The sequence below is a fragment of the Rana temporaria genome, chromosome 6 (assembly GCF_905171775.1).
Source record: "Rana temporaria chromosome 6, aRanTem1.1, whole genome shotgun sequence".
Lineage (NCBI taxonomy): Eukaryota > Metazoa > Chordata > Amphibia > Anura > Ranidae > Rana > Rana temporaria.
Genome location: NC_053494.1, coordinates 131,415,367 through 131,427,677, shown reverse-complemented (window position 1 = coordinate 131,427,677; position 12,311 = coordinate 131,415,367). Strand labels below are relative to the sequence as shown.

At 44.9% G+C, this 12,311-nt stretch overlaps 1 protein-coding gene across 6 annotated transcripts in view; it reads right to left on the bottom strand.

Moving 5' to 3' along the window:
- VPS8 (VPS8 subunit of CORVET complex) overlaps window positions 1-12,311 on the bottom strand; it is a 296,490-nt gene that overhangs the window by 77,187 nt on the left and 206,992 nt on the right. The gene's annotated exons all lie outside the window — the stretch shown is intronic.

The window sequence follows — 12,311 nt, the reverse complement described above, 5'->3', positions numbered from 1 at the left end:
TGGTGCACATACATTTTCAAGCATAACAATGCACAGTACACTATTGAAATTGCCAAATTGGTAAAAATATATAATATACATAGAATTTTGTGTAGGCACATACTTAGCATATGTTTGTGTGTCTATATACCCTGGATGAAAGACATCTGGCCAAATGCTAGGCACCATACTAATAAAGAGGTCTACTGTCAGTTCAGGTGACTGTGTTGATAGGAGGTATGTAGGGGAATCATGGCCATATCGGGGACATGTATAGATGTGAAGGGTCCTTAAAATAGGCCTAAAAAGCTGCCGTGATGCAGAGGAGGAGATGACACAGGAGCTGCTGCCCGTCACCTGCCGACACAGGAGCTGCTGCCCACCACCTGCCAACAGAGGAGCCAACACCTGCTGCTGTCCGCCAGCAACCTAGATGAGGTAAAGTGCCAGACTGGATGACCGACTGACCAGTGAGTGCGGGTGACCCGAGCACCTAACCACAGTTTACAACTCAGAAAAGACAGCTGGCTCTCTTGGCTTCAATTCTCAGAGTCTCCCTTGTATTGCACAATGACCCCATAAGACTCAGTCCTCCCATCCTGATACTCCTAGGTTGTCCCTTGAATTAAATCCTTGTACCCGTTTTCTGCCTTGGATCTTCTTTCCGAACTTGGAGGGGGGGTTTCTCTCAAGAAGTACTGCTGACACCCACCTCTGTTTTTCTCCTAGGTCCTTTACCTATTCCATATTCCAATTCCCCCTGTGTTTTCTCAAACACATTTTTAATCTGATAATTATAAAACTGAAGTTCCCCATTATATATATATATATATATATATATATATATATATATATATATATATATATATATATATATATATATATATATATAGAAAGTTACTGTTATTATGTTACAAAGTTGGATATCTTATGCTCATGTCAACCTCTTTCTGTAGACATGTCTGTAGTCATTATGCTTCACTGCCCCCCCCCCCAAATGTTTGGTGATGTAACCTGAACTAATCTTTTTGAACAAGTCCACATGTCCATAGGATTACAGTTATGATTTACCATATATACTGGTGACATTGTTGCATGTCTTGTACTATATGTTGAGATGCATATCTAATCAAAATAAAGAACAAAAAAATAAAAAATAGGCTGCTGAGAAGTGTGTGCTTATGATATTAAGATGAAGCAGACAGATAAGAAATAAGTCATCTGTATATTTTCCACCTGCAGAGTTTTTGCCAACTTTTCACAAACAAAAAAGAAAGAAATAAAAAAAAAAAAAAAAAACAATATAACATGTCATTTATCTGGTAGCCCCAATGAAGGTGAAGCTATACAGATATCCATAAAACATGAAAACACAGAAGGATGCCCGCATTTATAAGATTTATTTTGTTTCATTTCTGTTTGACTTAAAAGCAGGGCTGTGGAGTCGGTAGATAAATGTTCCGACTCCGACTCCTCATTTTTATGTACTTCCGACTCCGACTCCTCTGTATTAATATGCGAATGTATTTTATACATTCCTTGAGGGAAAGGAACGCAACCTACCACAGGACTACTGGCTGGGAAGCCAACAATCTACTGTATTGCACAGTTTAAGCAAAAGACAAACACAATGAAAACAAAGTTTTTTATTCTAAAACATGATTTTCCTAGGAGAATCCCATAGTCATGTTTAAAGTTTAAGCTAACAATCGGAGTTTACAGTTTTTATAGCCTTAGAAAAAGGACAGTAGTTTTTCCAATGGTTTACAGCTTCAGTCTTGAACTATTGGCCCTCCATTCCCTTCACTTATACAAGTGTCTCACTCTCTAGTCCTGCAAAAAAAAGGGATTTTTAATACAGCTTACCTGTAAAATCCTTTTCTTGGAGTACATCACGGGACACAGAGCGGCATATTCATTACTATATGGGTTATATGGAGTACCTTCAGGTGATGACACTGGCAATCTTAAACAGGAAATGCCCCTCCCTATATAACCCCCTCCCATAGGAGGAGTACCTCAGTTTTGTAGCAAGCAGTATGCCTCCCAAAATGGTCCCCAAAAAGAGGGATGGGAGCTCTGTGTCCCGTGATGTACTCCAAGAAAAGGATTTTACAGGTAAGCTGTATTAAAAATCCATTTTTCTTTATCGTACATCACGGGACACAGAGCGGCATATTCATTACTATATGGGATGTCCCAAAGCAATGCTCACAATGAGGGGAGGGAGAACATCTCCAAGACAAAAGGATTTAATTTAGAGATATACTCAAATCATAATAAATCCAACTTAGTTGAGAAAAATAATTTTAAATTTTTAACTCAAAAGGGAGCCCCCGGAGTCCGAGGGTCTCAAACTGCAGCCTGCAGCACTGCCTGCCCAAAGGCTGTATCAGTATTCCTTCTTACGTCCAACTGGTAGAATTTTGTAAACGTGTGGACAGAAGACCAGGTTGCCGCCTTGCAAACTTGAGCCATAGAGATCTGGTGGTGTGCTGCCCAGGATGCGCCCATGGCCCTAGTAGAATGAGCCTTTAATGATAACGGAGGAGGCAACCCTTTCAAGCCGTAGGCCTGAATGATTAACGGTTTAATCCACCTTGAGATGGTGGATTTTGCAGCTGCCTGCCCCTTCTTGGGCCCATCCGGTAAGATGAACAACACATCTGTCTTCCGGATCTTCTCTGTAGCTTTAAGATAGGCCTTCATGGCCCTGACAATATCCAAGGTATGCAACAACCCTTCCTTTCTGGAAGTAGGTTTCGGAAAGAAGGATGGTAATACCAAATCCTGGTTTAGATGAAAACTGGATATAACCTTTGGTAGGAAGGAAGGATGAGGGCGGAGAACGACCTTGTCCTTATGTAAAATAAGATATGGTTCCTTACAGGATAAGGCTGCCAGTTCCGATACTCTTCTGGCGGAAACTATGGCGACCAAAAATACCAACTTCCTTGTCAGTAAAACCAAAGGAATTTCAGCCAACGGCTCAAAAGGTTGTTTCTGTAAACTTGACAGAACAAGATTTAAATCCCACGGACAAATTGGGGATTTAACTGGAGGATTAATACGTAAGACCCCTTGAATGAAGGTCTTAACCAGCGAGTGGGTGGCCAGCGGCCGCTGAAACCACACTGACAAAGCTGAAATCTGTCCCTTGATTGTGCTTAATGCCAGTCCTTTATCCACTCCTAGCTGGAGAAAACTTAATACTCTATCGATGGTATACTTGCGAGAAAGCCATCGCTTGGACTCACACCAGCCTACATAGGCCTTCCAGACCCTGTAATAAATCACCCTAGAGACCGGTTTCCTGGCTCTGATTAGGGTAGAGATTACTTTCTGAGACAGACCTCTACCCCTGAGAATCAGGGATTCAGCCTCCAGGCCGTCAAATTTAGATGCCGTAAGGCAGGGTGGAGGATCGGACCTTGCGATAGCAGGTCTGGCCGTAGAGGAAGAGTCCAAGGGTCTCCCACTACCATCTTCAAGATTAGTGAATACCATGCCCTTCTGGGCCATGCTGGAGCTACCAGGATGACTGGTATGTGCTCCACCCTGATCCTGCGCAGCAGGCGGGGTAGTAACTGGAGCGGGGGAAACGCATAAAGAAGTCTGAACTGATGCCAAGGGCAAACCAGCGCATCGGTTCCGCAGGCCATCGGATCCCTTGAGCGGGATATGAACCTGTCTAGTTTCTTGTTGAGTCTCGATGCCATGACATCCACGTCCGGCACTCCCCATCTTTGGCAGAGTGTCTGAAAGACTTGTGGATGTAGAGACCATTCCCCCGGCAACAGAGTCTGGCGACTTAAGAAGTCCGCCTGAAGGTTGTCCACTCCTGGAATGAATATTGCCGATATGCAGGGCACATGAGCCTCTGCCCATAGGAGAATCAAGCTCACCTCTCTCTGAGCGGCTTGACTCTTGGTTCCCCCTTGGTGATTTATGTATGCCACGGCCGTGGCATTGTCTGATTGAATTCTCACCGGGAACCCCTGCAATTTGGACGTCCAAGCCCTGAGGGCTAGTCGAGCAGCTCTGAGCTCCAAGATGTTGATGGGCAACTGCCTCTCTGGCTTTGCCCAAGTACCCTGGCGAGTGCAACCATCCAAAATTGCTCCCCAGCCCGTCAGGCTGGCGTCTGTGGTTACTATCTTCCAAGCCACTGGGCTGAAAGACTTCCCCCTCAGTAGATTCTGAGGGTCTAACCACCAACACAGACTTTGTCGGACTCTTGATGAGAGCGGCAAAGGGATATCCAAGGCCTGTGGCCTCCTGCTCCATGCTGACAGGATGGCTGCCTGCAGGATGCGAGTGTGGCTCTGGGCGTACGGTACCGCCTCGAATGTGGCCACCATTTTGCCTAGTAATCGCATACATAGGCGAATAGTTGGTTCCTTTTTGCTTAGAACCAGTAGGATCAATTCCCTGATGGCTTTGACCTTCATCAGAGGTAGAAACACACTTTGTTGTTCTGTGTCTAACCTCATGCCGAGATATTCCAACTGCCTTGTGGGCTGGAATGCTGATTTTTCTCGATTTAGGACCCAGCCGAACCTCTCGAGGTATTGGACCGTGAGGGCCACTGCTCGTTCCAAGCCAGGAGACGAGTGATCTATGATTAGGAGGTCGTCCAGGTACGCTAGGATCGTGACCCCTTGGATCCTTAGCTGGGCTAGGATTGGGGCTAGGACCTTTGTGAACACCCGGGGGGCCGTAGCCAACCCAAAGGGAAGCGCCACGAACTGGAAATGACGCAAAGCCACCATAAAGCGTAGATATCTTTGATGTGGCTGATAAATTGGAACATGAAGGTAGGCATCCTTTATGTCTATGGAAGCCATGAAGTCATCCTTTTGGAGTGTGGCAGCTGCTGACCGCACGGATTCCATCCGAAATGAGCGGACCTTTAGGTATGCATTTACCATTTTTAGGTCCAAAATTGGCCTGACATCTCCATTGGACTTTGGGACGATGAATAGGTTGGAGTAGAAACCCAGCCCCTGTTCTAGGGCTGGTACCTCTATTACTTCCTGGGAGAGTAGATGATTTAATGCCGTCATTAATGCGGCTCCTTTCTCCGGATCGTTTGGAATCCTTGACTCCTGGAAATGAGGAGGAGGAAACCTTAGGAAGTCTAATTTGTAGCCCGTGGCCACGGAAGACCGTACCCACTTGTCGGGAATGCTGGCTTCCCAAACCTCTGAAAACAGACGCAGCCTTCCCCCCACCTTCGTGGGTGGGGGCGCCCCTTCATAAGGTCGGCTTGGGGGCTGGTTTTGCTGGTTTGCGAAACCACTGCTTCTTGCCTCTGGCCGCCTGGCCCTGCGATCTGCTATTGAAGTTGAAGTTTGATTTCGCAGGAGGCCGTCGATACTGCTTGGCATTAGAGGGCCCCTGCCCAGGGGAGTGCTGTCGTTTAAACGCAGCCCCCTGAAACTTCTTCTTAGTTGGCAAAAGAGTACTTTTGCCGCTAGAAATGGTCTGAATGTATTTATCCAGGTCTTCTCCGAAGAGTCGTCCTCCATGGAAGGGGAACCCTACCAGGAGCTTCTTGCATGGGGGCTCTGCCTCCCAGCTCTTTAACCATAAGAGTCTTCTCATATGGATAAGGGATAATGATAAACGTGACGCTTGCTGGATAGAATCCTTAATCGCATCTACCGTAAAGCGTATGGCCCTAGGGACATCCGAAAATTCTTCTGCTTGCTGGGCAGGAATAAGTTTAAGCATCTGCTTAGTTTGATCCGATAATGCTTGTGCAACCCCAATCGCAGCCACAGCTGGCTGCACTACTGCCCCCACAGTAGTGAAGGAGCTTTTAAGTAGTGCTTCCAAGCGTTTATCAACCGGATCCTTGAACACCTGTATGTTTTCTACAGGGCATGTTAAAGACTTGTTAACACATGAGATGGCTGCGTCCACCGAAGGGGTTGCCCATCTCTTGGAAAATGTATCTTCCATAGGATACAAGGCAGAGAATTTTTTAGGTGGTAAAAATATTCTATCTGGCTTGATCCAATCTTGGAACAAAACTTCCTCTAGCAGAGGATGGATCGGAAAAACTGCGTTGCTTTGAGGCGCCCTTAGTGAGCCCAAAGCTGAAACAGTCGATACTTGGAGATCTGGTACTGGCAAGTTGAAAGCACTATGGACCAAGTCCGTTAAGGCTTGAACCCACAAGCTCTCCCTTTGGGAGACTGCCCCAGACTCCCCTGTATCCGGATCCTCGATCCCCGAACCTGCTTGGACTTCGTCCAAGAGGTCTTCCAATTCTCCTGCGGAAAGGACCTCCTCCTCAGAGGGTCCCTGCTCGGGTGACGGAGAATTATTCCGTTTTCTGCCCCGCAGAGCCATGGTTATCATCTTTTCCATTCTTTTTTCCATCTCCTTTAAAGAGGTGGACAAAACCTCGTCCGTGACCACCCTAGGGTTGGACTGACCCGTGACAGTCCCAGCCCCAGATCCCGATGGTCCCACCAAGGCTCCCTCTGGGGAAAGCAGCGGCATAACTTTGTCCGAGACCTCAGACTCTCTGGGGGAATCCCCACCTCTTGTACCCTCTGACTCGGATGCCATGGTACAATACCGAGGTACGCCCGCTAACTTATCGGTGTTTGGAACTATAAACAATTATTGTCCAAAAACCAGTTTGGGGGAAAAAACTGCCTTCTCTCCCTTTGATGGATTCCTTTTTTTTTTCAAACCCAAGAAAGAAAAGACATTCTGTCCCCCTTAGTAGTATTGCCAAAGAAAAAACTGCTGAGATAGAAAAGAACAGCCTATTTCTAGGCTTAAGACAGTCTTATGAAGACTGTAATATCTTTTCTGGCCACTGTGTGTCCTCGGCGCCCCGTGCTGCCGCTCTGGTCTCTTCCTCCTCAGTTCCAGCATGAACTGAGCTGATGGAACGAAAAAAGGAAGGGCCGCCCCTTCCTTAAACCAACTGACCCGCCCTTCCCCCCTCAGCTAATGGCGCGAAAATTGCGCTCATAACACGGGGACGCGCGCGCGCCCGCCGACGGGGGGGGTGGGGGGGAAGGGAGCCCATGAGGAGACCAGCGTTTGCCTGTCTTCAGGCTAGGAGGAAGAACCCATGCAGCATCGCCTGGAGGCTTGCAGGTAAGCACAGCTCTCTTAACACACACACACAGCCACTCAAATGCTTTTCAATACTACCAGGGAGGTCACCTCTTATGGGGAAACAACACATAGAGCCATCCTATCATTAAGATATGTGACTTACTTGCCAGATGCAGCGCATAACTTTAGGCATGTCCCCTGTGACCCCCCAGAAAAACCTGCTAAGAACCAAGTTCCGCAAGTTTCCCCTCACTTACCTGCTCCATGCCGCAGGACTTTGCCAAGCAAGAGGCCCAATCTTCCCCCATCTCCGTGGGGCTGTCTAGACCTTCAGGCCCTGGGTTCCTATGAAGGATCCATTGTCCTGGGCCCATATAGCACCCTGGCAACAGAAACATTAGGCCCCCAAAGGTTTCTAAGTTCTGGGCCCAGGGTCCAGCTCTCTAAAAAGAAAAGCATTATGGGCTATACCCCAAGGGTTTGGGGTCCGGTTACTGACCACTTTAGCGCTGAGGCCTTTGGACAGAACCGGTTAGCTCACCTAATCCCAAGGATGCGGAGGCAAGCTAAACCATGACCAACACCTAAGACACTGGCGTAAAAACTGAGGTACTCCTCCTATGGGAGGGGGTTATATAGGGAGGGGCATTTCCTGTTTAAGATTGCCAGTGTCATCACCTGAAGGTACTCCATATAACCCATATAGTAATGAATATGCCGCTCTGTGTCCCGTGATGTATGATAAAGAAACATATTTATTTAATCCCTTATCAGTGAGAGGCTAGGTTACACATGGACGCTGCGTTCCCTGTAACAGCAGAACACAACACTATGGAAAGTATAAGTATTGCAGCTCCTAATTGTGCATTGCCATATAGTGAAGCACATGAAAAGCATGCTTCTTCACGGTCACTTAACGTGTTTGTTTTGCGGTTACGTGAGGCACTGCATGCATTGGTCTTTATTCTTACAGTAGAGAAGTCATTAATTATAACTTTTTGTGAATTGGGACATTTAAACTTGCTTTTTTTTTTTTTTAATTCCAATCTAAATTTAGTAGGAGTCGGAGTCGGTGCATTGTTTGCCGACTCCGACTCCAGGTACCCAAAATTTCCCCCGACTCCGACTCCTCGACTCCGACTCCACAGCCCTGCTTAAAAGTCAAGCATGTTCGCATTGGTCAGCTAAAAAGTCTGAATATATGATATAGATTTGTAGAGCTTTCATGAAGACTCTACCAAGTCGGACTTGAAGAATATGCATGTTAAAATGTATTCTGTATAGACTATTTTCTGAGTGCCGACAACTGTAATTGATTCAACATTCATGAATCAATTCTCATAAAACTGTCTAGCACAAGAACTGTGACAGAGAATATTCAAATATTCTTAAATAGATGCTACATGACCATTTAAAAAATATACAAAGGCAGACAAAGGAAAACTACTAATGGTATGCAGACACATTTTAGCTTCTTTTTATTTTTTGACATTCGTGTTTTTAAATTGCTGCATTACATATATTTTGGGCATTTTAATGTTTTACAAAAAAATATTAAAATTGTGATGTAGGATTCCCAGAGCATGGTGGACTATTTAAAGAAACAGAACATCAGCTATCTTTGCAGCTCTATTTGTCTGCCTGACTCTGAACCGTTTAAAAAGGGTTGGATCACTGCTGCTGATGAGTAACTCTGAGGCAGGATTGTATCGAGGCACAGATCTGGGGAAGCGTACAGAATTATTTCTGAAGCATTGAAGGTCCCAAGGAGCACAGTGGCCTCCCTCATCTGTAAATGGAGGTAGTTTGGAACCACCAGGACTCTTCCTAGAGTGGGCCCCCCACCTGGCCAAACTTAGCAATCAGGGGAGAGGGGCCTTAGTCAGGAAGGTGACCAAGAACCCGATAGTCACTGACATAGCTCCACCGTTTCTCTGTGGAAAGAGGAAAACCTTCCAGAAGAAAAACCATATTTGCAGCACACCACCAATCAGGCCTATATGGTAAAGTGGCCAGACGGAAGCCACCTCTCAGTAAAAAAGCACATGACAGCTCACCTGGAGTTTGCCAAAAGGCACCTAAAGGACTCTCAGACCATGAGAAACGAAATTCTCTAGTCTGATGAAACAAAGGATTAAACTCTTTGGCCTGAATGGCAAGAGTCATGTCAGGAGGAAACCAGGCACTTCTCATCACCAGGTCAATACCATCCCTACAGTGAAGCATAATGGTGGCAGCATCATGCTGTGTTTTTCAGCGACAGGAACTGGGAGACAAGTCAGGATAAAGGAAAGATGAATGCAGCAATGTACAGAGTAATACTTGATGAAAGCCTGCTCCAGATCTCTCTGGACCTCAGACTGGGGCAAAGGTTCATCTTCCAACAGGACAACAACCCTAAGCACACAGCCAAGATAACAAAGGAGTGGCTACGGGAGAACTCTGTGAATGTCCTTGAGTGGCCCATCCAGAGCCCAGACTTGAACCTCATTGAACACCTCTAGAGAGATATAAAAATGGCTGTGCACCGATTCTCCCTAACCAACCTGATGGAGCTTGAGAGGTCCTGCAAAGAATGGGAGAAACTGTCCAAAAATAGGTGTGCCAAGCTTGTAACATCTTACTCATAAAAACTTGAGGCTGTAATTGGTGTCAAAGGTGATTCAACAAAGTATTGAGCAAAGGCTGTAAATACTTGTACATGTGATTTTTTTCATTTTTAATAAATTTGCAAAGATTTTAAACAATTTTTTTACATTGTCATTATTGGGTATTGTTTGTAGAATTTTAAGGGGAAATAATGAATGTAATCAATTTTGAAATAAGGCTGTAACATAACAAAATGTGAAAAAAGTGAAGCGCTGTGAATACTTTCCAGATGCACTGTAGGTTGTTCCAAACATCTTGGATAACTAACCACAGATCTTTTGTGGATGTAGGCTGCCTCAGGTCCTTCTGTCTCTTCATGTAACCCTAGACACAGTCAATGTTGAAATCAGTGCTCTGTTGGGTCCAAACCATTACTTTCAGGACACCTTGTTGTTCTTTACACTGAAGATAGTTCCAATTGTAATTGGCTGCATGTTTGAGGCCATTTTCCTACTGCAGAAACAATTTGGGGCCAATCACACACCTCCCTAAAGGTATGGCATGATGGATAAGTATCTGTCTGTATTTCTCAGTATTGAGGACATCATTGAACCTGACCAAATCCCCATTTCCAGAAATGCAGCCCTAAACTTCCCAAGAACCTCCACCATGCTTCATTGTTGCCTGCAGACACCCAATTGTACCGCTCTCCAGCCCTTCAGCGAACACACTGCCTTTTTGCTACAGCCAAATATTTCAAGTTTTGACTCATCAATCAAAAGCACCTGCTGCCATTTTTCTGCACCCCGGTTCTTAGGTTTTCATATATAGTTAAGCGGCTTAGCCTTATTTCCTTGTTCTATGCAAGAAAACATGGGAACTAAGGTACAGAAAATGGCAACACTGAAGCATGGTAGCGGTTTCTTGCAAGTTTGGAGCTGCATTTCTGCAAATGGAGTTTTTAAACACCAACCGGCTGATTTATTTCAAAACCTGTGTGCAAGTGTACCTAGAAGAATTGTAAAATGGATGCCGTTTTGAAGACAAAGGGCAGTCACAATAAATATTGATTTGATTTGGATTTCACTTCTGTTCATTTACTTTCCATTTTGTTAATTGATAAAAAATAAACTATTAACATTTCTATTTCTGAAAGCATTCTTAATTAAGCATTTTTTTTTACACCTGCTTAAAACTTTCACACAGTGCTGTACACTCACAGGCCACTTTATTAGGCACACATGTTCAATTGCTTGGTAACACAAATTGCTAATCATCCAATCACATGGCAGGAATTCAATGTATTGAGCATGACAATGAGTTCAGTCTACTATAATGGCCTCCACAGTTACCAGAACTCAATCCAATAGAGCACCATTGAAATGTGGTGGAATGGGAGATTCGCATCACTGATGTGCAACACGACAAATCTGCAGCAACAGCGTGATGCCATCATGTCAACATGGACCAAAATCTCTGAGGATTGTTTCCAACACCTTGTTGAATCTACGACAGGAAGAATTAAGGCAGTTCTGAAGACAAAAGGGGGTCCAGCCAAATACTAGCAAGGTCCCCAGATACAATCATATGACTGCAGAGCTGAAGATAGCAGAGAGTTTATCAAAAAGGAGGCAAGATGCTCAGCTCAAAGTAAGTACTATTAATTCTGGTACAAGCAGGGGGGTTTGGACAGAGGACACAGAAGCGCTACAGACCGGAGAGCTGCAGGTGACCGAATCACGCGAACAGACCACGGTATCAGGGGGCTCAGCAGCCATGATTATCGTGGTCTGTTTGCAAAGGGGAGGGTATAGTCAGTCCGAATTAGCCAGCTTTTTTAGAGTATACAGGGGGTCAAATGACACAGCACAAGCACTGTGCTGTACAACATGCTTTAAAGAAACAGCATAATTTTTTTTTATTATTATTGGATTAAAAACTTTAAGCACTATATGGCCATATGGTGCAACCAAATCCCCATATTTGCTTATTATGTTCGGGTGCTTTAAATAGCCTTGTAGGATTTAAATGACATTTGTGTATGTGTGCGCTATAATCTTTTGATTTGTTTGTATGATCGTATGGCAGTACCATCTTTAATGTGACACATACTGTAGTTAGGGTGTGCCCCCAAGTCTTTGTTTTTCTCCAAGTATGTCTGGCCCAACCTCCTTCCACCCACTGCCTTTTGTGCCCCCCCAGAAGACACCAGGACCATTCAGAAAGCACAGTGTGACTCGCGAATGCGCAGTAGGGGACCTGAAGTCTATCCTTAGTGAAAATACCGATGCCTGCACCCAAAGCCAATTGAAGATTCGACTCAGGGTGCTTACATCGTTGGATCCCTGTACAGGCAAGTGTCCTTATATTAAAAGTCAGCAGCTACAGTATTTGTAGCTGCTGACTTAAAAAATGTTTTGCCCAGACTGGAGCTTCTCTTCAAGGTTGCATATTAAAGATGCCAACAGTGGTAATATAAAGATGTCATTTTAATTTTTCTATTTGTCTTTTTCCTTTTACGAATATTGACCTCAAGTACAATGTTGGTGGTAAGGTACAAGTCAGATAGAAGCCCTATATATTATGCCAGGATAGGAAGCATGTCTCTGTACCCAGTCACATGCCAAAAAAAGTATACCCTAGGCATTGCACAACAG